The sequence below is a fragment of the Ovis canadensis genome, chromosome 19 (assembly GCF_042477335.2).
Source record: "Ovis canadensis isolate MfBH-ARS-UI-01 breed Bighorn chromosome 19, ARS-UI_OviCan_v2, whole genome shotgun sequence".
Taxonomy (NCBI): Eukaryota; Metazoa; Chordata; class Mammalia; order Artiodactyla; family Bovidae; genus Ovis; species Ovis canadensis.
Window position 1 is genome coordinate 58,163,557 of NC_091263.1, and position 25,857 is coordinate 58,189,413.

The 25,857-nt window shown below is 36.7% G+C and overlaps 1 protein-coding gene and 1 non-coding gene across 51 annotated transcripts in view; both read right to left on the minus strand.

Annotated features, from left to right (window-relative positions):
• The window catches only part of SLMAP (sarcolemma associated protein), a 157,103-nt gene that overhangs the window by 116,894 nt on the left and 14,352 nt on the right, over positions 1–25,857 (minus strand). The window lies entirely within an intron of this gene.
• Positions 22,418–22,490, minus strand: TRNAS-GGA (transfer RNA serine (anticodon GGA)). Its single transcript has one exon. It is a non-coding gene; the product is annotated as a tRNA-Ser (tRNA).

The following is a 25,857-nucleotide window of genomic DNA, read 5'->3' on the forward strand; positions in this document are numbered from 1 at the left end:
CTCCCATACACTTTAAATCATCTCGTTGCTACTTAGTTGCTCAGTCATGTCCAGCTCTTTCATCAACCCATGGACTGTAGCCTGCCAGGCTCCTCTGTCCATGGTATTTCCGAGGCAAGAATACTGCAGAGGGTTGTCATTTCTTCTCCAAGGGCTCTTTCCGACCCAGGGATCAAACCTGTGTCCCCTGCACTGGCAGGCGGATTCTTTATTGCTAGGCCACCAGGGAAGTCCATTAAATCATCTCTAGAGTAATATATAATATAATGTAAATACTATGCAAATAGCTGCTGGTGCATGGCAAATTCAATTTTTGCTTTTGGAACTTTCCAGAATTTTTTTTTCCCCCTCGAATATTTTCAAACTGTGGTTGGCTGAATTCATGGATGCAGAACCCATGGATAGGGAGGGCCAACTGTATAATGGAAAAAATGAGATCTGTTTGACTTTATATTTGAAACATAAAACATGGCAGCTTTGTGGAAATGACCATTTATTTTCATCTGGGAGAATAACCACTATGGAATGGGAGCGTCTGTTGAGAGCAGCAGCCAACACTGATTACTACAAGAAAGGCAATTTTATTGCTGGGCTTAAGTCAGATGGAATGGACATGCTATGTGTCCAGGAAGCAACAAAGATTTCAGCTGCCTATTAAGAGATCTGTATAGGGGATCATACTGATACAGATCTGCAGACTCACCATCATGAAGAGTCAGTTACCATACAAAAGAAGAAATACAAGAAGTAAGACGATGACTCTAATACGCTTCTCCAAAATAAAATAGCACACAGCAATACTGCCAGTGTTGATGAATGAAAGGAAACTGATGTTCAGATGAAGAAAGGAATTGAAAGCACAGTCTAGTTTGCCACAGTTGACCCCAAACAACCTTTAGAAGAGCTAGGCCTTCACTTCTACTCACTTCTACTACCTTCTGAAATTTACAGATCAAGTGAATCATTTAAAGGAAGACTGTAAATTTCTATTATGCCTCCAACAGAACATTCATGGTCAACTTTAAGAAACTTTGTGTTCTCAACTTTAAAAGAAATAAAACCCATGAAACAAACCAGTAGTTTGTAAATGTCTTTATGCTACGCTAGAAAATTAAGTTTAAAAAGATCGGGGGAAATGTAATGGGATCCAAAGGTCCAGTGGCAGCGAAAAGAGCATCTCCCCCATCCCACAGTTTCCTAACCTCCCTCTACAGAGGCAGACGCGTTACCAGTTTAGTCTTGATAAAGAAACTGAAATCTTAAAAAGCAAAACAGATCAAGAACACAAAAGACAATTCATGATGTTTAAAGGAAAAGCTCATAAACTTACATTCAAAAGAAAAATATGGAGGGAAAAAGAGAAATATTTTGCAATTAACATAAACTAAGTAGCAGAAGATACAAAAAGTATAGGCTTGGGGAATTGGCAGACATTGAGTTAAACCCATGAAAAGATAGAATAAGGTATTTGACCTGCAGAATAGTAACTTTCTCACATCTATACTTATAAAAACAACTCATCCTAAAATAAAATCCAATTCCAAGGGCAGGCAGAGATCTCTCCCACTTTTGTCAGTGACTCACAAAGCTGTCTCAAACTCATTCTATCCATCAAGCCAAAAGACACACCATTCTCTTGTTACGAGAGTTATAGCTAGTTATGTTTAATGAACTAGTACAATTAGAGGAAAATATCTCATATTTGTATGATATCTCATATTTGTATCACTTAACTGTGGCAGTCAAACTACTACCTTTTGCTTCCTGGCAATGTTAACTCTACTAATTTATTCTCTAACAGAGAAATAATGACCTCCCAAAGTGGGCTGCCTACTGCAGTTACCCCATGCAGAAAAGGAGATAGCATCTAAAAATCTAAGAGTAAACGTATTAAAATACAAATTTCATCTTCATTTTGATTGCCTTTATAAACTGAGGTATCACAGAGTGACTGGTTCGCAGACAAAAATTTCCAAAGCAATGGAATAGCTGAGTCACTATTCACTGAAGGCTTAATTAAGTGTCTCATACAGTCAGCAAAAGAAAACAATATATCATAAAAGTCATCTATTTCTGTAGCCTCTGTTCAGAGTTCCAAAAATGAATCTCAATATGGTTGCTGATTCTGAAAAGGATTTTCACATACTCAAATTTACCTCTTAGAGCATTTGGGTACATTCTTTTTCTGGGGTTAAATAACATCCATGCATCAATGGAGTTACACCAGAGGTGATGATCTACCAACTTCTGAGTTTACCATAAATTGTCAGCTTTTTCTAGAATGGGCAAGTCAATTGAGCTGTAACATTCCCTTGGGCTGTATGACATTTCCTAAATTTAAAATGAAACATCAGTGGAAGAAAAATAGGTACAGTTTAACAGACAATACAACCTGATTACAAATAAAGCTGCACACATTAGCTTCAGAACAAAAAAGAGTCAGAAAAAAACCATCAAATACAAGGTTTTTACTGCTGAAATGGTCTATAAAATACCCTCATGGATGAAATAATGTAGGACCTCAAAGAAGCTGCGTGCACAAAACACAAAACAAATAAGGCAAACTGAGGGTGGGGCCAAGGAGTCCAAAACACTGCTTCACAAATCAATGGGCTTCCCTGGTGGCTCAGACAGTGAAGAATCTGCCTGCAATGCAGGAGACTCGGATTCAATCCTGGGTCCAGAATATCCCTGAAGAAGGAAGTGCCAACCCACTCCAGTATTCCTGCCTGGAGAATTCAATGGACAGAGAAGCCTGGTGGGGTACAGTCTATGGGGTCGCAGAGAGTTGGCCACGATGGAGCGACTAACACTTTTGCTTTCACACAAATCAATAGCCTCCACAATCTCAAAAATATCTCAACAGAAAATGGCTAAACTTTCAAATGACAGACAAATTTAAAAATCATTCATCTGACTAAAAATAATGGCAATAAATAACTGCATTAGAAAGGATCCACATACTAGTAAAAATAGTTAACATTTATTTAATTCTTACTGTGTGCCAGATTCCATAAATTTCTTTGCATTTTTTAATTTACTTAATTCTCACAACTCGCCTGTGAAGTATTGTTATGATCCCCACTTTAAAAATACCCATGCTCCACAACTACTGAGCCCATGCTCTAGAGCCAGGGAGCTGCAACTGCTGAAGCCCATGCCATAAAGCCTGTGCTCCGTAACAGAAGTTACTGCAACAAGAAGCCTGCACAGCACAAATAGAGAGTGGCCAGCCCCCACTCACCACAACTGGAGGAAGGCCCGTGCAGCCATGAAGACCCAGCACAGCCAAAAAACACAAAGAAAGAAAAATAAGAAAATTGAGAAAGAGTTTCTGGCAAATTACTTGCCAGAAGTCACCAAGTAAATAAGAAATAGGATGGAAATCCATGTAATGATATCAGCTGTAGTCCTTAACTCCCTACTTCTGACCTCCCAAGTCTTAACCATTCTACTCTACTGCCTTTTAGATGTTAGTCTATTTCCTCAATTTTACAGATGAGGAAACTGTCCCCCGAGAAAGACAGAAAATTCATTCAAGGTTCAAAACCATTTAATAACAGTACTAGTTCTAGGATGCAGCTTTCCTATTCATATTATGCTTTCCTATTTCATACCAGGCTTTTCCTATTTTTCTATCATCCTATTAACCTCTTTCACACTGGACTTTCTGGGTTTTTTTTATTTTAATTAATGTGCTTTTTTTGAGTATAAAATACTTATCACCAAAGTCAGGAAAGTACAATAAAATACAAAAGAAAGTTAACATTATTCCTCTGAGCTTCCAAGGATAACCAGTGTCAACACTTTAACAAATTTATTTATTTGCATTGCATATAAAACCACTTCCCTGCCTCATATTCTCAGAAAACGTTATAGACCTGGTTTATAAATAGCTATATATTATTTGACTTTTTCATTTAAATCATTATTTTCCCAAGGCATTGAATGTTTTTTTGGGCATGACTAAATGGCTATATAACATTTCATAAATTTCATTAATATATTTAACCATAGTTCATTCTACTGACTACATATGGAAGACTTCTTACAATTAATCTCTGTGATGAAACTGTTATACATATAACTTTATGCAGCATATCTGATAATATTCTTAGATTAAATCCCTAAAAATAACATTACTGAGTGAAAGGGTATAATAAAAGGTAACACATATGTGTTGCGTACTATTGCCAAGCTATTCTAAGTGCTTCACAGATATTAGCTAGTTTAAGCATTGCAACAATTCTATGAGAGAGGAAATGAATATCTAGCAAAAACAACTGACTAGCCCAAGATCATATGGCTAGAAAGTGGCAAACCCAGTTAGTCAGAATCCAGGATCCAGGCTCTTCCTCATTATGCTGGACATTCCACACTTTTTCAGCCACCTGAGGCCAAGTCTCCTGAACATTTACTATATTTACTTCAAATGTACAAAACTCATCTGTGGAATCTTTTCAGTAAGCATCTCAGGAGATTCTAAGGTTTGAAACACACTATCTAAAAAATTTTAAATAGTACATCTTATAAATCCTTCTCATAAAATCACTGACAGTTATATTGGTTCATGTTTAAAATACAAATGGGAGGGCCAAGTAACAGAACACTTAAAAATGGTTAAAATAAGTCTTCCCGACCTAGGATTAGGCAATGACTTCTTAGATATGATATGAAAAGCACAAGACATGATATAAACTTAAAATTTTTAAGTCATTAAAGTTATTTTTAAAATAAAGGATAAATTGAACTTCAGAATTTAAAACTTTTGTGCTATAAAAGATATCATAAGAACAAATATTATGTAATTCCACTTACATGAGACACCTAGAATAAGCAAATTTACAGAATCACAAAGTAGAAACAGCAGTTATCAACAGCTGGGGGAGAAGAGAGGAGTTATTGTTTAATCAATAAAGACTTTCCATTTGGGATGATGGAAAAATTCTGAAAATAGATGAAGGTGATGGCTATACAACACTGTGAATGTATTTAACTTGTACACTTAAAATGATAAAAATGGTAAATTTTATGTTATGTATATTTTATGATAATATTTAAAGGCACTCTTAAGACAATGTACAAAATGGGAGAAATATTTGCAAATCATTCATCTGATCAAGAAATTGGAGGCAGAATATACAACTCAACACTAAAAAGACAAATAATCCAATTTTTTAAACAGGGAAAGGATATGAACACATTTCTCCAAAACTATACAAATGGCCAGTAAGTACACAAAAAGATGCTCAATATTATTAGTTAGTTTTGGGGAAAACACAAATCAAAAACACAGTAAAATACTCCATATTCACTAAATAGCTACAATAAAAAAGACAATGACAAGTTTTGAACAAGAAGCAGAGACACTGAACCTTCACATACTGCTGGTGAGAGTGTACACTAGTACAGCCACTTTGGAAAACAGTTTGGCAGTTTTTCAAAATGTTAAATGTGGAGTTGTTAATACTACATGACTGAGCCATTCTTACTCCTAGAGATATAACCAACAGAACCGAAAACGTATGTCTACAGAAAAACCTGGACATGTATGTTCAGTGGCATTTTTCATGACAGCCAAAAAGCAGAAATGACCCAAATATCCATCAACTGGCAAATGGATAAATGAAATGCTATACATATCCCTGCTGCTGCTACTGCTGCTAAGTCGCTTCAGTCGTGTCCGACTCTGTGTGACCCCGTAGACGGGGGCCCACTGTCTCTGGGATTCTCCAGGCAAGAACACTGGAGTGGGTTGCCATTTCCTTCTCCAATGCATGAAAGTGAAAAGCGAAAGTGAAGTCGCTCAGTCGTGCCCGATTCTTAGCGACCCCATGGACTGCAGACTACCAGGCTCTTCCGTCCATGGGATTTTCCAAGCAAGAGTACTGGAGTGGGGTGCCATTGCCTTCTCTGGTATATATCCCTACAAAGGAATATTATTTGTCAATAAAAGGTATAAAGTACCAATAACGCTACAATAGGGACAAATCTTCAAAACTTATGCTGAATGAAAGAAGTCAGGCACAAGAAATCACATGTTATATGATTCCATTTATATGAAATTTCCAGATAGGCAAATCTCGAGAGACAGAAAGTAGGTTAGTGGTCACCAGGAGCTGGGAGAAGAGGAAACGGGGAGTGACCGCGCATGGGTACTGGGTTTCTTTCAGGTGCAGTGAAAATATCCTGGAACTAAACAGTAGCAAGGATTGCATAATTCTGTGAATATACTTAAAAACAACTGAAGTGTTTCAAAAAACTAAAAGTAAACTAAAAAATATGGTTAAGAAATTCATGATAAGTACATAAATGTTGGAATCAAGTGCTCAGAAGTGGCATTTTAAGACTGCAAGCAGTATATGAATTTTGAGAAGGAGCGGGGGAGGTGAATCTGAAGGATAAAGGTAAAGCCTTTATGGGAGTGGTAAATAATGGAAACAAAGATGGAAATGTCAAAACTGTCAAGAAATTAAAACTAGGAAAGTACAGTGTCACACACACAAAAAGTTAAATTCATACTGAGTAAAATGGAAAAATAAGTTTCAGAGTAGAGAGAAAACAAAAATAACAACCAAAATTATTCAATGAATCACGACCCTGATGACTTTAAAAAATAATGTTAGTAAAAAAGAAAAAAGTTAAGAAAATATATAAATGATCTACATTTATAAAATTGAAGGAGATATGGTCAGATTTCACCAAGTGGAGAGCACTAGCAAACAAGGGCAAAACTGAGTACTTTGAGACATATTAATAGCATTGCTTTTACACAGCTAATTTACACGACAAGATGAACTGAGTTATGTTGAATTCCCTGTGAACAAATCAGAAGCACTCCCTCTTGCCCTAAATAGATTGAGGTGATGATGAAAGATGGATGATGGCACACTGCATGCCAGAATGTCAGCTCCATGGGGGTGGGGACTTGTTTTCTTTAACTAGAACAGTGCTTAGCACATAGGAAGTGCTCAGCACACTGGCTAAATGAATCAATAGCACTTAGAAATCTACAGAATACTGTGTGTATATTTTAGAAATTCACATGTACATTGGGGAATTCTTCACATCTAAAAATCCTGTGAAGAGCCAGAGAAAACTGAGCTCCAAAACTACAGCGTTTCAGGGAAGAAAAGAATTCCCCTTGAAATACCACACTGACTAGAGACAGACAAGAAGCCTATATAACTTGCTTATATTGTTAAATGCTATAATCACAAATTTCTTTTATTTTTTTACACTATAATGAAAAATAAGAGTCCATACAAATCTAAAGAGTTAACTCTTTAAATGGTAAAAATAACTATATACACTTAGAATTCGTCAAGGTCAAATACTGGAATACACAACACAGAAGACAAAATCCCCTAAAGACAAAGATACAATTTAAGTAAAATGTAATAAATAAAACCAATATCTAAGAGATAAAAGGAGAAAAGAGAAAACCTGTTAAAACCTATTCAACCCTAACTGCACTTAGAACAATGAACACAGAAGACAAAATCCTCCAACTTGAAGCAATTTGACTTAGGATAATAGACAAGAAAAAACTAATAGTGATAAATATCTTAACAATGATAAAGAATTTCTAACAATGTTTGATTCAGCTAATTATTTATAAACTGACATGAAGAATCAAAACAAACACATCTTCTGATGGAAAAAGACACATACCATATGATTTCAGCCATGTATGGAATATAAAAACAAACAAAATAAATGAACAAACCAAACAAAAACAAACGTGGATACAGAAAACAGAGCAGTGGTGACCAGAGGGGAAGTGAGGGAGCAAAACTGATAAAGAGGGGTCAACTGTACAGTGGCAGATGCAAGCTAAATGTTTGGTGGTGAGCACAGTGTAAGGTTTACATAAGCAGAAATGTGATATTGTCGACACAAAATATATAATGTTGTAAACCAAATTACCTCAGTTTTTAAAAAGACCCATCTTATTTTAAAGCATTACTACATAACAGGCATTATTACTATACCTGTCACAAAACGGTAGAATCAACACCAACAAAACAGTTTTATATTAAAATATCACTAAGAAGGTTGCATTTAATCAACACAATTATTACAAAACTTTTATTCTTTAAATCAAAATACTCTATTGTTAAAATGATGACAAATATTACTTGTTAGTTCACCTCACTTTTCTTTTTAAAAAAGATGTGGAACACAATATACATGCAATTAAAGCTGTAGTTCAGGGTCAAATAATTCCCTTTAAATACACTAAAAAAACAGCCCACCAGAACATCTTGCTGTATTTCTCACATTTGAGTACTGTTTTAGATTTACTCTAAGAACTTTATTAGAATCTAAAATATCAAGTAAATTTTGAGATGAAACGGTGTTTTGCTTTCCATTAGAAAACTTATATCTTTACATGGATCAGTTTCAACTCTAAAGTTTAGTAAAGAAAATAAATTTTCAAGTATGAGAAATTTCTATTATTAACAATTTTTGAATATTTAATCTAAGCAAACTTAAGCTATGTGAAAAAACTTAAGCAATTTTGGGCACTTTCTGTTACTACAGGAGTTCAACTTGATAGGTTTTTTGAAAACTAGGCTGAAATACCGAATGAACTTATAGTCATAAATTAGAAAATTAATCATACCTTAAACTTTTTGTCTCATTCTCAAGTTGTTTTTCAAAACCCTTAGAGATTTACACTCTGTTTCAGGCACATTATCTTAGTAGTAAAGCCGGATTTACACTAAGGAAGTGACAGTGCAAATTCTGGGTTTTGACATACACACTTTACAATAGAAAATATTGTGCAAGTAAAAAAAGTACTAAGGGTGACGACTACAACACCTGCTAAATAAAACTACCTTTTTTTAAAAGTAAGACTGTTGCTATATACTTATGCTGGGCTCAAATTCCTAAAAAGCCATTCCTCCAAAATCTCCTTCCCTTATCCCTTGCTGAAAATAATTTTCACCCTAGAACTCATAAAATGTATTCAAAATACATATTTCAGTACATCTTTATTATCTTTACATTAATAGATATAACTCTCTGAAACTGGAAAGATTTTATTTGACTTCTTTGTTCCAGAGTAACTTAATTATGTTTTCCATGAACTTTAGAGTGAATTTTAAACATATCTCTTGGCTCAAGAGCTAAGGAATCCTGCTGCAATGCAAGAGATGAAAGAGACATGGGTTTGATCCCTTAATCGGGAAGATCCCTTGGAGAAGGAAATGGCAACATATTTTAGTATTATTGCCTGGAAAATCCCATGGACAAAGGAGCCTGGGCAGGCTACAGCTCACAGGGTCACAGTCAGACACGACTGAGCACACACACACAACAACCACCTTATATGTAAAATTAACTACTTAACTCTTGTCATTTTAAATCTACTCTTTTTCAAAATCTTTTTTCCATTTAGGTTATAAAAGAATAATGAGCAGAGTTTGCTGTGCTATAGAGTAAGTCCTTGCTGGTTATCTATTTTAAATACAGGGAAAGTGAAAGCTCAGTCGTGTCTCTTTGTGACCCCGTGGACCGCCGCCCGCCAGGCTGCTCTGTCCATGGAATTCTCCAGGCAAGAATACTGGAGTAGGTTGCCATTCCCTTCTCCAGGGGATCTTCCCAACCCAAGAATCAAACCCAGGTCTCCTGCATTGCAGGCAGACTCTTTACCATCTGAGCCACCAGAGAAGCCCTTGAAAACTGCCAATTTCTAACTGCCCTGTAAGAGTTCTACATACATGACTTCAGTATACATAGTATAAATTCAGAAAATTATTAGCCATACATGTTTAATAACTGCTTGATATCTTCATGTCTACTTAATGCTGAAGTATATTTTAATAAACAGTTACATATTCAGCAATGACCTACCAGAACAAGAAGAATTAACAACAGGAAAACTATCATAAAATTACAGAAATAGAAAATAAGCTACCAAGTACTATAAAATGAAATAGAATTTGATTACTCACAAAACATATCTCTAAAACAAAAATATTCAAATTTTACCACAGTATTTCATCTTTTTTTCAACCTTGACGTATAAATTCCCATCAGTTCAGTCAGTCAGTTCAGTTGTCAGTCATGTCCGACTCTTTGTGACCCCATGGACTGCAGCACCCCAGGCTTCCCTGTCCATCAGCACTCCCAGAGTTCACTCAAACTCATGTCCATCAAGTCAGTGATGCCATCCAGCCATCTCATCCTCTATTGTCCCCTTCTCCTCCTGTCTTCAATCCTTCCCAGCATGAGGATCTTTTCCAGTGAGTCAGTTCTTTGCATCAGGTAGCCAAAGTACTGAAGTTAGAGGTTCAGCATCAGTCCTTCCTATGAATATTCAGGACTGATTTCCTTTAAGACGGACTGGCGGGATCTCCTTGCTGTTCAAGGGACCCTCAAGAGTCTTCTTCAACGCCACAGTTCAAAAGCATCGTTCTTCGGCAATCAGCTTTCTTTATAGTCCAACTCTCACATCCACACATGACCACTGGAAAAACCATAGCCTTAGACTAGACGGACCTTTGTTGGCAAAGTAATGCCTCTGCTGTTTTAATATGCTGTCTAGGTTGGTCATAACTTTCCTTCCAAGGAGTGTCTTTTAATTTCATGGCTGCAGTCACCATCTGCAGTGACTGCTGCTGCTGCTGCTGCTAAGTCGCTTCAGTCGTGTCCGACTCTGTGCGACCCCATAGACAGCAGCCAACCAGGCTCCTTGTCCCTGAGATTCTCCAGGCAAGAATACTGGAGTGGGTGGCCATTTCTTTCTCCAATGCATGAAAGTGAAAAAGTCAAAGTGAAGTCGCTCAGTCGTGTCTGACTCTTAGCGACCTCATGGACTGCAGCCTACCAGGCTCCTCCATCCATGGGATTTTCCAGGCAAGAGTACTGGAGTAGGGTGCTTTGGAGCCCCTCCAAAATAAAGTCTGCCACTGTTTCCATTGTTTTCCCATTTATTGGCCATTAAGTGATGGGAACAGATGCCATGATCTTAGTTTTTTGAATGTTGAGTTTTAAGCCAACTTTTTCATTCTCTTCTTTCATTTTCATCAAGAGGCTCTTTACTTCTTCTTCTCTTTCTGCCATAAGTGTGGTGTCATCTGAGGTTATTGTTATTTCTCCCAGCAACCTTGATTCCAGCTTGTGCTTCATCCAGCCCGGAATTTTGCATGATGTACTCTGCATATAAGTTAAATAAGCAGAGTGACAAAATACAGCCTTGACGTACTCCTTTCCCAATTTGGAACCAGTCTGTTGTTCCGTGTCCAGTTCTAACTGTTGCTTCTTGATCTGCATACAGATTTCTCAGGAGGCAGGTGAGGTCGTCTGGTATTCCTGTCTCTTTAAGAATTTTCCACAGTTTGTTGTTCTTTAATAGGTGTGTGTTTGTCAGGGTGAATACTAAAATATTTAACCTTCTGTTGATGATTATAAAATGTATGCTAAAAGGTTAATTCTGGCCAACTGTAAAGTAACTCTCAATCATCCCCACATTAAACTGTCCGCAGAGACATTCACATATTTTGGACAGAGTAAAAGCTGGATATGTATCCAGCTACACACACACACATCCCCCCACTATACACACACACACACATTCACACACAAACACTGTATAGAAGTGCTTTTTTTCTACCAAAAGAAATGTATAGATAAATTCCTAGCTTAAAAAACTTAATATCAAGAAAGTAGTAGGGAATATCATTTATGACTACTTAATTTCTAGTATGTGTGGAATTACAAAGTTTGTGGGTTTTTTAAAGATTTATTTACTTATTTATTTTTGGCTGTGCTCGGTCTTCATAGCTGTGGGCAGGCTTTCTCCAGCTGCAGCGAGCAGCGGCTACTCTTCCTGGTGGTACTCAGGCTTCTTGTGGTGGCGGCTCATGGGTTCTAGAGCATGGGCTCAGCAGTTGTAGCACACAGGCTGAGTTGACTTGTGGCATGCAGGCTCTTCCCTGAACCAGGGATGGAACCCACGTCCCCTGCATTCGCAGGTAGATGCTTAACCACGGGACCACCAGGGAAGCCCTGGAATTACAAACTTTTAACATATACTTTGAGCTCTGTGATTCATGTCCCATTTGTACAAGTTATATTTAACTCAATTTCAGTTTACATTTAAGTCTATTTAGAAATTAATGTGGACAAGGGGTGCCTGTATGGCTTTACTCATTCCACATTTTCTCCTAAAGCATGTAAGAAACCACCACAGTCTCCTTGGAAGGAGCGAAAATTAAAACTGGAGGTGGGAGGGGAACCATCACTGAAGTGTACACACACTTATCTTTCATATGGAAAAACCCTAATTACCTTCTGCATCCACTCAGTCAAGCACTTTGAGAGCTGTCACACTGACTAACTGAAAGTCTTCTTCCACTGTCAGTAGGTTTCCATACCCACCACTCCACTGAATAGCCCTCAAGTCACTGAGGAGACTGCTGCTGCCGCTGCTGCTAAGTCGCTTCAGTTGTGTCCAACTCTGTGTGACCCCACAGATGGCAGCCCACCAGACTCCCCTGTCCTTGGGATTCTCCAGGCAAGAACACTGGAGTGGGTTGCCATTTCCTTCTCCAATGCATGGAGTGGGGTGCCATCGCCTTCTCCAATGCATGAAAGTGAAAAGTGAAAGTGAAGTCACTCAGTCGTGTCCGACTCTTAGTGACCCCGTGGACTGCAGCCTACCAGGCTCCTCAACCCATGGGATTTTCCAGGCAAGAGTACTGGAGTGGGGTGCCATTGCCTTCTCTGACTGATGAGACTGGTACCTGCCAAATCCAAGGAATATTTTCAGCTGTTACAAGGTGACAGTTGAGTGTTCTATCAGAAACTCTTCCCTACCTTGTATCTCACTAATCCAATCTTTCCTGGTTCTTCAGCTTCTCTGGTTGTCCTTCCAAGTCTGTTTTCTTTTTCCCTCACATTGGTTCAAATGTTGATCACCCCAGGGTTCCCTCCTAGCTTCTACCTTACTAGAGATATATACACTTTCTTGGGAATACTTCCTACAGCCTTCACTGTATCAGCTGATGACTCCCAAATTTGTTTCACTCCATCCAGATGGTTTGGTTGCACTCCAGCAATTTCTCTCGTACTGTTCTTTTTACTCTAACACTCTACCGGGTCTCCTTGCCTCTAAGCACAATTTCAATGTCTTTCACATTATCACCAAGACTGCAACTCTTAAAAACAAAGATTTAACCATATAATTCTATTAAAATCTTTTGGAACGCCTCAACACTTGTTCTAAAGGAAAAAGTAGCATGACGTTAAAATCCTTCACAGCTTGGTTCTGCACTACCTTTTCTGCCTCTTTTTCTGTTCCTTCCCTAAATAATATCACACAAAGTCAGCTTCTCAAACAAGCCACCTATTTTTACTCCTATCAGTACTAATAAATCTATCACTCAGGCTGCCTAAAATGTACTTCCCACACATTTGCAAGCTAAAACATATTCTTCTTTTAAGAGGTGTTTCAGATATCAATCACCTCCAGAGAATCCATTCTATTCTGCCTTCACGGACTTGTCAATTGGTCATTCCATTCAATTCCAGCATTCCTACCGCAGTCCATCTGAATAGTACCTCTCCAAGCAACTATTTCTCTGAATTGTAAGTTTTGGTACAATTCACAGAATCCCTGAAAATAGGGGTTGTATCTTTTCACCCTTGTATCCCTGTTAGCTAGCAAGCATGTCACATAAGTTCAGTTCAATCACTCAGTCATGTCCGACTCTTTGCGACCCCATGGACTGAAACACATCAGGCTTCCCTGTCCATCACCAACTCCCAGAGCTTGCTCAAACTCACGTCCATCAATTCGGTGATGCCATCCAACCATCTCATCCTGTCATCCCCTTCTCCTCCTGCCTTTGATCTTGCCCAGCATCAGGGTCTTTTCCAATGAGTCAGTTCTTCTACATAAGGTAGCCAAAGTATTGGCATTTCAGCTTCAGCATCAGTCCTTCCAATGAAAATTTAGGACTGATCTCCTTTAGGATGGACTGCTTTTATCTTCTTGTAGTCCAAGGGACTCAAGAGTCTTCTCCAACACCTCAGTTCAAAAGCATCTAGTCTTTGGCGCTCAGCTTTCTTTACAGTCCAACTCTCACATCTATACATGACTACTGGAAAAACCATAGCTTTGACTAGACGGACCTAGGCAACAGAGATACCCAATAAACAAATGTTATGTAGTTTATATCACTCTCTATTTTAAATACTCTAATGTTTCACAGATGGTCAACAGGTACATGAAAAGATACTCAACATTACCAATCATCAGAGACATGCAAATCAAAACCATAATGAGACATCATTTCACACCTGTCAGAATGGTTATCATCAGATATACCACAAATAATAAATGTGCCAAGGATGTAAAGAAAAGGAAATACTTGTACATCACTGGTAGAACTGTAAATTGATGTAGTCACTGTGTAAAACAGTATGCTGCTGCTGCTGCTGCTAAGTCACTTCAGTCATGTCCGACTCTGTGCGACCCCATGGACTGCAGCCTACCAGGCTCCCCCGTCCCTGGGATTCTCCAGGCAAGAACACTGGAGTGGGTTGCCATTTCCTCTTCCAATGCATGAAAGTGAAAAGTGAAAGTGAAGATGCTTAGTCGTATCCAACTCTTAGCGACCACATGGACTGCAGTCTACCAGGCTCCTCTGTCCATGGGATTTTCCAGGCAGGAGTACTGGAGTGGGGTGCTACTGCCTTCTTCAAAAACAGTATGGAGGTTCCCCAAAAAACCAAAAAGAGAACTACCATATGATCCAGCAATTCCACTCCTGGGTATACAGACAAAGAAAATGAAAGCACTAAATCAAAGATACATGCTCTGCAATTTTCACAATAGTATTATTCACAATAGCCAAGACGATACATGCACTCCAACGTTCATAACAGCATCATTTACAACAGCCAAGATATGGAAGCAAACTAAGTCTTCATCAACAGATGAATGGGTAAAGATATAGTGTATATAGATACAGATACACACACACACACACACTGGCATAGTACTCAGTCACAAAAAGGAATGGGAAAATTTCCATTTGCAACAACATGAACAGACCTAGAGGTTATTATGTTTACTGAAATGTCAGATAGAGAAAGACAAATATTACATGTTATCACTGATATGTGAAATCTAAAAAAAAAAACAATGGATATAACAAACAGAAACAGATTCACATATACAGAGGACTAATAGTTATCAAAGGGGAAAGGTGAGGAGAGAAGGGCAAAACTAGGGTAGGGGCTTAAGAGGTACAAACTAAACTATGTATAAATATTAATTAATTAATTAATAAGCTTCAAGGATATATTATCGCACAGGCAACAGCCAATATTTTATAGTAACTTTGAATGGAGTATAATCTATAAAAAATCTGAATCAATACATCATATACCTGAAACTAACACTGTAAATCAATAATATCTCAATAATAAACACTGTAATGTTCAACTCTATGAACCAATATATCCCACTGTTTTATTTTAAAATATCATCAATTTATGATCAGATTTAGTTCATGACAAGGCAGATGAATAGGCAAAATAAAGCTGATGAATAGATGTTTGGGAAAAAAATCGCTTATGACTAAACTCCATAACTCAATGTCAGAGTTATTCACAAAAGATATCAGGTAGCGTATCAATGATATTCTCTCATAAAAAGAACATTACTTTAAATTATAATTTCTTTATGCCTTAATTTTCCCATCTCTGAGAGAGATACAAGCCATTTAACTCATGCATATTGGAATACTCTTAAGGGAGTAGGAAACTTCATTTTTTGCTAAAACATATTCTTCTTAGCTTTCAAGGCTACATAATTTTCACTCTGAGTTCAGAAATAAGCTGAATATAGTAAAACATATGATTGAACTCAATTATCCCACTGATTTTACCTAAATGAATACTAACTACATTTCCCTGCCTAGCTGTGTCATGTTTAGCCATGTGACTTGCTCTAGCCAATGAAACGTGAGTGCCAGTCACATGTTCCACTTCAGGGCAGAAACTTTAACTGTAATTCCATGGCTCTCCATAGGTCTTCTGCTTCTACTAACTATCAAACCATGTATGAGATAGGTGTTGTCCCTTCACCCTGTATTCCAGAAAGGAGAACAAAAGTGGGTGGAGCTGCCATCTTCCTAAACATTGAACATGAACAAACAATAAACCTTTTTTGTTATAAGTCACTGAGATCTTGGGGCTGTTTATCACCACAGCATAAACAGCATAAACTAGCCAACACACTGAGTTAGCTGTTCTTTCTTTATAATATCATAATACTCAGGCATATGCCACTATAGACATACTATACTACAGAGTACAGACTTGAGGACACAGTAGGGGAAGGAGAGGCTGGGGCAGACTGTGAGAGTAACACAGAAGCATATATATTACCGTATGGGAAGTTGCTGTAGAACATGGGAGGCTCAACCCAGTGCTCTGTAACAACCTAGAGGAGCGGGACAGGGTGGAAAGGGGAGGGAGGGGTTCAAAAGGGAGGAGGCATATGGATACTTGTGGCTGATTCACGTTGTTGTATGGCAGAGACCAACACAACATTGTAAAGCAGTTATCCTCCAATTACAAATTAAAAAAAAAAAAACAACTCTACTAAAGATTTCTTATTACCTTATTCAAAGAGACCTTTAAGAAGGTGAACATTTGTTGTTTTTTTTAATCTCTAACATCTGATAGAAGAAGACTGCTAAGTCTGACTGGCAGTTTGCTGAAAGAACTATAAAAGTGCCCATCTACATTTTATTTGCCAATAAATAAAGTGACTGAAAATTTTGAAAATATAATACAAAAGTATTTCATATTATTTTTTTAAAAAGCCAGGAAATCAAAATTGCTTATTTTGTAAAGAAAAGTTGAAGAGATCTGATGACCATCTGTTATCTGATCTTAGGTAAAGTATCGACATTTTTCTAAAAGTTTTCAACAATATACGTATCAAAGATTCCAACAATACCATTTTACTCTCAACACATTCACTTGATACCCAGAAAGGAAAGAAGAGAACTGTGGGAGCAGATGTCCAAGCTGATGCATTATAAAGTTCACATGCTTCCTCACAGGTTCATATTTACATATGTTTGATTATTTTGTTTCTAAACAGTTCCTATAGGAATGGCTGACCCAGAAAACTGACAAACAACAACCCATAAGAAGAACCAACACATAAAAATGTGTAATTCAGTCATTTTAAAACTGCTAATCTAAAGTCACTCAGCACAGGGGTTTAAAAAAAAATGTATAACCTCTAATGCCTCTAAGTATTAGTAAATACAACTAAGTCATTATGAAAAGTAACTAAGTCATTATGAAAAGTCACTCAGCACCCGGGTTAAAAAAAAAAACGTATAACCTCTAATGCCTCTAAGCATCAGTAAATACAACTAAGTCACTATGAAAAGTTTATGCTCAATATCATCTGGTATTACTTACATGTGGAATCTAAAATATGACACCCGAACCTGTTTATGAAACAGAAACAGTCTCATACACGTACAGAAAGAAAAGACTTGTGGTGCTGAGGTGGGGTGGTAGACTGGGAGTCTGGGGTTAGCAGATGCAAACTATTATATACAGAATGGATAAACAACAAGATCCTACTGTACAGCACACAGGGAACTATATTCAATATCCTGTGATAAACCATAATGGAAAAGAATATAGAAAAGAACGTGTGTGTGTGTGTGTGTGTGTGTGTGTATATATAATACATGTATTAACACAACTGAATCACTTTGCTGTACAGTAGTCATAAACACAACATTGTAAATCAACTGTACTTTAATTTTTTAAGTTATTTTAAAAATAAATTTTAAAAAAAGGTTATATCCTTTACATGATTCAAAGTGATAGAGAAATGTCCAATCACTTTAGAAAATTTTCCATGACCCAAAAATTATTTGGAAGCAAAAAGTTATAAATTTTCAACTCATCAGAAAATCCAATCTTCTAAAATGACTCATTCTCTCAAGGTGTCAGGAAATTATGGTTTAATTATGACTGATACAATCCCTAATCTATACAGACTAAGAGATGTACTTCAAAATCTCTAAAAGTAAGTAAATGTTCATGTTTGCTAGATCTTGCTAGCATTTTATTCCATACTGGAGTACATGCACTAAAAATTACATAAGGTGCTGAAATGGAAATTTTCACAGTAAGTTAATACTTAATCTTTCTCATTTTCATACACATTGGTACTATTTTTATTCAAAGCATCTAAAACTATAACAGCACTTCAACTGAGTTTCACACTCATTTTATAAGTAAACTTCATTATAACACCTGTATGGGCATATGTGCAGTATATAAAAATCACTAACCAAAAACATCACACAGGATATTTTCTATGTGTTTCTTTTTTATCTTTTTTTTTTAAGGTAAGGTTTTATTTTTCATCTGTTGGCTGATATCAGCAGTCTAAACAGGAAAATAAATGCCTAGGAAAAAAACTGATACTTTATTCCACTTACTACAGAAATGTATGTTTAGGTTAATATATTTTCACTTCTCAGTATTCCATCAAAATAGTATATTCATACTGCCAACATGATCTGCATAGATATTAACAATGTACAGATTTTTAAAATATGAATAATTTATAAGTATTAAACCATAATCTCTAGGGGACTGGGCCTAGGCACTGGTGTATTTTAAAAGCTCTGGATGATTCTAATATGCAGCCTAGGATGCATATACTTCTTTCCATATCCCTACAAAAAAATAATAACTTTTTCTTTCACCTTAATTCTGGATCAGTTTTTAAGCGAGTGGCTTTAAATATATCCTTAAAACAGTATATAGATTTATATTATTAATCTCCATTTCAACTTCTGGAGATTTTGACTTAAAGAGTAATTTTTATCATGCTTATAAAACGTGTCTTTAAAAGAAAAAAGGGAACATTTTGGCCAACTAAACACTAACTTTTCCTACTTTTAAAGTTAAATGATGTCAGAAATGTCAAAGTCACAGTACCAAAGCAGTTTATAAATTATAAAACTGTTTAAACATAAGGTTGAATTATTTTAAAAACCCTCATCATTAAAAGGTAAGTTCTCCCTATAAATGCACAATACCCAGAAGAGGCTGCTGAAGGTAATCAAAGAAGAAGAGAAGTAACACTAGAAAAGGGGAGATTCTGGAAAGACTGAGAATCTAACTGAAATAGTCCTCTTTGAATATAAATCTTTTTTAATTAATGGTATGCTGCTGCTGCTAAGTCGCTTCAGTCGCGTCCGACTCTGTGCCATCCCCTAGACCGCAGCCCTCCAGGCTCCCCCGTCCCTGGGATTCTCCAGGCAAGAACACTGGAGTGGGTTGCCATTTCCTTCTCCAATGCATGAAAGCGAAAAGTGAAAGCGAAGTTGCTCAGTTGTGTCTGACCCCTAGTGACCCCATGGACTGCAGTCTACCAGGCTCCTCCGTCCATGGGATTTTCCAGGCAAGAGTACTGGAGTGGGGTGCCATTGCCTTTTCCAATTAATGAAATAGTAGTCCTCAAATTTCTCTATTTCAAGAGATTATAAAACTAAATCTCCTGGAAATATCCTTTAGCCAATAAATAAATAAAAGGACACAAATATGAATCTACCTAAAAGAGCCATGCTAACCATATTTTCTTTCCAAATTAATAAACTGTTTTTGTTGATTTATTTAGAATAGGTGGTATAGTTTCAAAAGAACTAGAAAGGGACAGACACTGAAAAGTCTTCCTGCCACCTTATCTCAGGTCAACTCAGTCTTCACCCCTCATCCTACTCTCAAGTAACCACAGTTACTGATTCTTTTGTATCCTTCTAGATATCTTTATGCATAAACACATAAACAATAAATATAGATTTTCCCTCCTTTGCGCAAAAGGTAGATTATTATATACACTGCTCTGTGCCTCATTAGTCGTGTTGTTACCTGACAATACATATCTTGGAAAATTCTCTCTTTCAGTACAAAGACATCTTCCTCATTCTTTTTATAGACTTTATGATGAAGCAGAATCACAAAAAGTCAGCCCCTTTACTTCATAACTCATCCTATAATGCTCTTGTGATCATCTCAACAAACACATACATAATGTAGCTACAATAAGAAATCCCTGGAATTTAAAAAAATCTTACATTGTGATTTTTTTATTATAAAGAATTTATTAAAGTATGGAATACCTACAAAGTGAACAAATAAAAACTGTACAGCCTGATGAATCACTACTAAGCCAACATACTCATGTAATTATCATCAAGATCAGGACATAAAACATTAATAACACATCATCTATATGACTGCTAACATTTCAGGATCTACTACTATCTAGGAAATATGTCAGAGAAAATTAAAAGTGATGACTTCCTAAACTTTCATTTGGGGTACAGTTTGAGTGTATATATTTCTTACATCCCATTCCACATAGCTTGATTTTTGTTATTTTTCTTTTAAACGTTTAATTAAATAGTTGATACATATAAAAGTAAACATGAATAACAACTAAAAAAATAATAAAAGAAATATCCATGTCCTTAACACCCATCTTGAGAACCCATTCCCTACCCCTCCCATGGCTCAAGCAGTATGTTTAAGGGTTAAGAGTAGACTCTACAGCCAAACTGTGCTTGAGTTTGAATATAAGTTTACCTCTTACTAGCAGTAGGATTCGGAGAAGGCGATGGCACCCCACTCCAGTACTCTTGCCTGGAAAATCCCATGGACAGAAGAGCCTGGTGGGCTGCAGTCCATGGGGTTTCGAAGAGTTGGACACGACTGAGCAACTTCCCTTTCACTTTTCACTTTCATGCATTGGAGAAGGAAATGGCAACCCACTCCAGTGTTCTTGCCTGGAGAATCCCAGGGACGGGGGAGCCTGGTGGGCTGCCGTCTATGGGGTCACACAGAGTTGGACACGACTGAAGTGACTTAGCAGCAGCAGCAGCAGTAGGATTTGGGGAAGTTAAAAGTTTTCTGCATTCTTATTTATAACCCCTTTTACTTATAAATGAGAATAATAATAGTGCCTGCTTTATAGCAAGTATTCTATAATTATGAGAATTAAATAAGTATATATATGTAAAGTATTTAACACTTTACAGCATATATTATGTAAAATTTAGCTATTTTTATATTCTCTCTCTGCCACCCTCACGAGGAAATGTTTACCATTCTATTACTATATATGTAGTAAAATGGATGTATGAATGAGTATTGTGATTTTTAAACTTTATACTAACTGGCATCATAGTCTAAGTATTCTTTTAACTTGCTTTTTTCATTCTAAATTTCTCAGATTCACTACATTGACATAAACAGCTGTTGTACATTCCTGTTCACTTCTGTATGTATTCCATAGAGTGAATTAGAAGAAATATATATATATATTTCTGTCAATGGGCATCTAAACTATTTCCAGTTTTTGCTATTGTGAAAAATGCTACTACCAACATGGTTGAGCATGTCTCCTGATACAGATTTGTAAAAAGAAAATTTTTCTAGCATATATATCTAGGTGAAAAACTGCTGGGTCACTAGATATATACAAATTTAACATTATAATAAAGTCAACTTGTTCATTAAAATGGTTATATTATAGCATCACATGCTTTTATTAGAAGAGGTTTTAAATCAGTGATCTAAGCTTCCAATTTAAGAAACTGGCAAACAGAAGAGGAAATTAAACCTGAGGAAGGTAGAAAAATGGATACAATAAAGATAAGGGCAGAAAGCTATAGAACAGAAAGTAGAAAAAATAATTTTAAAAAATCTATTTTAAATATTTGATTAAGCAGATATATGTCTAGCCAAAATAATGAAAACAGAGAAAAGATACAAATTATCAGTATTGAGAATGAGATAAGTAACATCACTACTGATTCTACAGACATTAAAAGGATAATGAGGTAATGTTATAATGTTATGCCAATAAATGCAACAAATTAAATGAAACAGACAAATTACTGGAAAGACACAATCTAATGAAGTTAACATGAGAAGAAAAAGACCTGAAAAGCTATATAGCTAACAAAGAAATTAAACTTACAGTTTAAAACATTCCAACCACAACAAAAAGGACAGATCCAGATGACTTCACTAGTAAACTCCTAACAAGCGTTTAAGACTAATCTTTCACGAACAGAGAAGCAAAAGCCTGAACGAAATATAAGTAAATCAAATCCAGCAATGTAAAACAGGATAATACGTACAATCAAGTGGATTTTACCCCAGGAATATGAAGTTAGTTTAATATTCAAAACTCAATCAGTGTAACTCATCATATCAAGGACACAGCATCAGAGGCCTATTGCTCTACGGTGTCACCCACACTCGATGCTATCTAACTCCATGGGATTCTCCAGGCAAGAGTACTGGAGTGGGTTGCCATTTCCTTCTCCAGGGGATCTTCCCAACCCAGGGATTGAACCCGGGTCTCCTGCATTCCAGGCAGACGCTTTAACCTCTGAGCCACCTAAGGAGTTGATAATATATAATCAAGAATAATATAATTTCCAGAATAATACATAATCAAGGGATAAGCTTTGCGATAAACATGATCCAAGTTCATTTTATGAAGACAAGGGGTAAACTAGTGAGAACTGTGGCAATCAGCAAAATGTTGTCACAACAGCTTCAAACTTTCATCTAATAAATTCTGATTTAGAATAACAAAATTCAGAATGTATCCAAAATACATCTATACTTTAAATAGCAAAGAGATTAAAAACCACAAAGTATGAATTAATGAAAAATTTGCAAGTGACAGCAATAGAAAATGGAAAATATAATAAAAGTAACAATGTAAAACATACATAAAAATTATATCATTTTTTTATTTTGTGCACCTGCACTGCTTAAAGCTATATATAAAACTCAGACTTACCCAGCCCAAATCTGCAGATAATCAGAAAATTCAAAAGCAAAAGAAAGCTGACACGTTAGGTGAGCTGAGTAACAGTATTAACTGCTACTATCAGGGTTATTGGAGAAGGCAATGGCACCCCAGTCCAGTACTCTTGCCTGGAAAATCCAATGGATGGAGGAGCCTGGTGGGCTGCAGTCCATGGGGTCACAAAGAGTTGGACATGACTGAGTGACTTCATTTTCACTTTTCACTTTCATGCATTGGAGAAGGAAATGGCAACCCACTCCAGTGTTCTTGCCTGGAGAATCCCAGGGACGGGGGAACCTGGTGGGCTGCCATCTATGGTGTCGGACACGACTGAAGTGACTTAGCAGTTAGCATCAAGGTTATTACATAGCCATAAACCTGGAGCTATGACACTAATAACAGAAAATCAGAAAAGAAAAAGAGTATTCCCTTTTAACAAGTTTTTTTTAAGGCGGTTTAAAAAAAAAAATTTTTTTTTTCCTCTAGTCCCAACATTCAGATACCTACACTCCAAATATTTTGTTCTAGGGAATAATATTCTGGCAGCAAGAGTCAAATATCAGAATTAAATACATATATATTTTATATCACACACACATATATATGAAACATGGTAACAGTAATCAGTAGAGCTACAATGAAATCTGTAATTTACTTACCTATACTTCCATGCTGCTATGACAAGGCAGTAGTAATATAGACAGTAAATAGTAAAACTAGGAAGCAATAATGACTAACTTTTATAATGGAATCACCTAATAATGGAAAATGCTTTTTAATCAGTTTCTCACATATTGTTCAGAAAGTTTATCTGTTGTTATATCAGCTTTCAAAATAGATGCAGCTAAAACAAAGGATAAAATTTTGATACAATTCTCAAATCAGGTTAAGGGGGGGCAGGAATAAATGAACTATTAAAACCAAGAACAATAGGAATGATAAAGCTAAAAAAAATGAAAAAGAAAAACCACAATAATGTCAATAAACTTCACTGATGCTTCTCTGAAAACTCTGCCTCCATACAACTGACAATTATGAACAAAAACCTCAGCTTACAGCATCAATTTAAAACGGCAAAAGCAGTACTACTACATAAATTTTATGCTTTAAAATCTACATCTACTGAAGTAAGTACTGTCACTTAATATTTGCCTCTGACTGGGACATTCATATACAATATTCTCTTCATTATCCTTGTAATTTCTTTTACTTTTCATTCAAAACAGTAAATCTATACTTCTGACAATGTCAGAAATGGCATTTAAGTTTATTCCAGAATATAGAGTAACTGGTGAAAAAAATACCTTGAAATGAGGCACACAAGTGGAATCTTTTAATATGTCAAGAGAAAAACAATCTTGAAAATAAGAAATCATACTTGGGAAACTTCGAATTTTGTCTACTCACTATGAATCAAATCTTCACCATTTTCCTATCACTTTATTATTAAGTCCACCTTAATAAAGCAGATGGGTATTTCATAACCCACTGTAGAACATATCAGCCTAGTTATTAGGCTTATGTGGTTGGATTAAGGGGAAGCATGACTTTCTCCTAAATTACAAACCAAGATTCTTAATCCCAGGGCTTGGGCCTTCGTTCCTTAAAGATTTCTGCCCTATTGCCCCATCAACACTTGTACCGTCACAGTCTTCCTAAAATGGAACCTGACAAGTTCACCACTGTCATTTAACCCCAACTGCCTGGTCCATCCAGTATTCGAGCTCCTTAACACACAACTGCTGCTAGACTATCCCTCTGGCTTCATGCCTTTTCACACAGACTTTTATACACCAAGGACACCTGTTACTTCTACCCTAAATTTTCAGGGTCCAATTCAAGCTTTCTCCACCTTAACCACATAGAGCTCTTAATTCCATTTAGAACTTAATTCTTCCCTAGTTGTTTATGGAGTTAGTTTTGGCTTCCCAATTAAACTACAATAAGCTCCTCGAAGATCAAAGTAACATCCTAATACTTTCATTATGCCCCATGTTGCCTAATATAGCATATACACTCTTTTACATTTCCTGAGTAACTAGATTTTCATCATATAACTTACTCAACTCCTTTAATTCTATATCAAGCGTCATAGGCCAAGTATGCTAATGATCTTTTGTTCCTTTTAAAGGGAAACCATACAAACTTGGTAGTACTGGATAATGGATATTAATAAGACTATTTGAACTGTTTATACTCACAATACTTGTGTTACTAAATGTGTGGTTGTCTTTTCCAACACTACTTTTCCAGCTTTCTAATACAAGCTGTTCGTTCGTGTTTGTGCTTAGTTGCTGAGTCATGTCTGACTCTTTGCGACCCCATGGACTGTAGCCCACCAAGCTCCTCTGTCATTGGGATTATTCAACTAAGAACACTGGAGTGGGTTTGCCATTTTACCTTCTCCAGGGTATCTTCCCAACCCAGGAATCAAACCAGGGTCTTCTGCATTGCAGGTGGATTCTTTAGCAGCTGAGCTATCAGGGGAGCCCCAATACAAGCTGAGTGTCCCACAGTTCAATTCTGACATTATCTGCCTAGAGTGAATTCCACATTCAAAAAGTTAAGGGCTCATTCCCACAAGACTGCCCCAGTCTAATGCCAGTCAAAGTCCCAGGTTGTCACTGACACCTCCAACAAGGATATAATTTAGGAACAGTCAAATGAAACAGTTGCAAAGAATAAGATATGGGGGAAAGGGCAGGAAGGTTCCATGTCTTCTCAGCTGAGCCACCCTTCGAGGACCTTGATGTGATCACCAAACCAAAAGCTCCCAGAACCTCACTGTTCAAGAGTCTTTATAGAATTCAGACTTCATTCAGTCTGCTACCCCTCCTCTTCCCAGAGATGGTAAGCAGGTCTCACAGTTCCAGCCCTCTAATCACTTATTCTTTCTGGTGACCAGCATCATCCTGACCAGCACCAGCTATCCAGGGTCTCCCGGCCACCAGTCA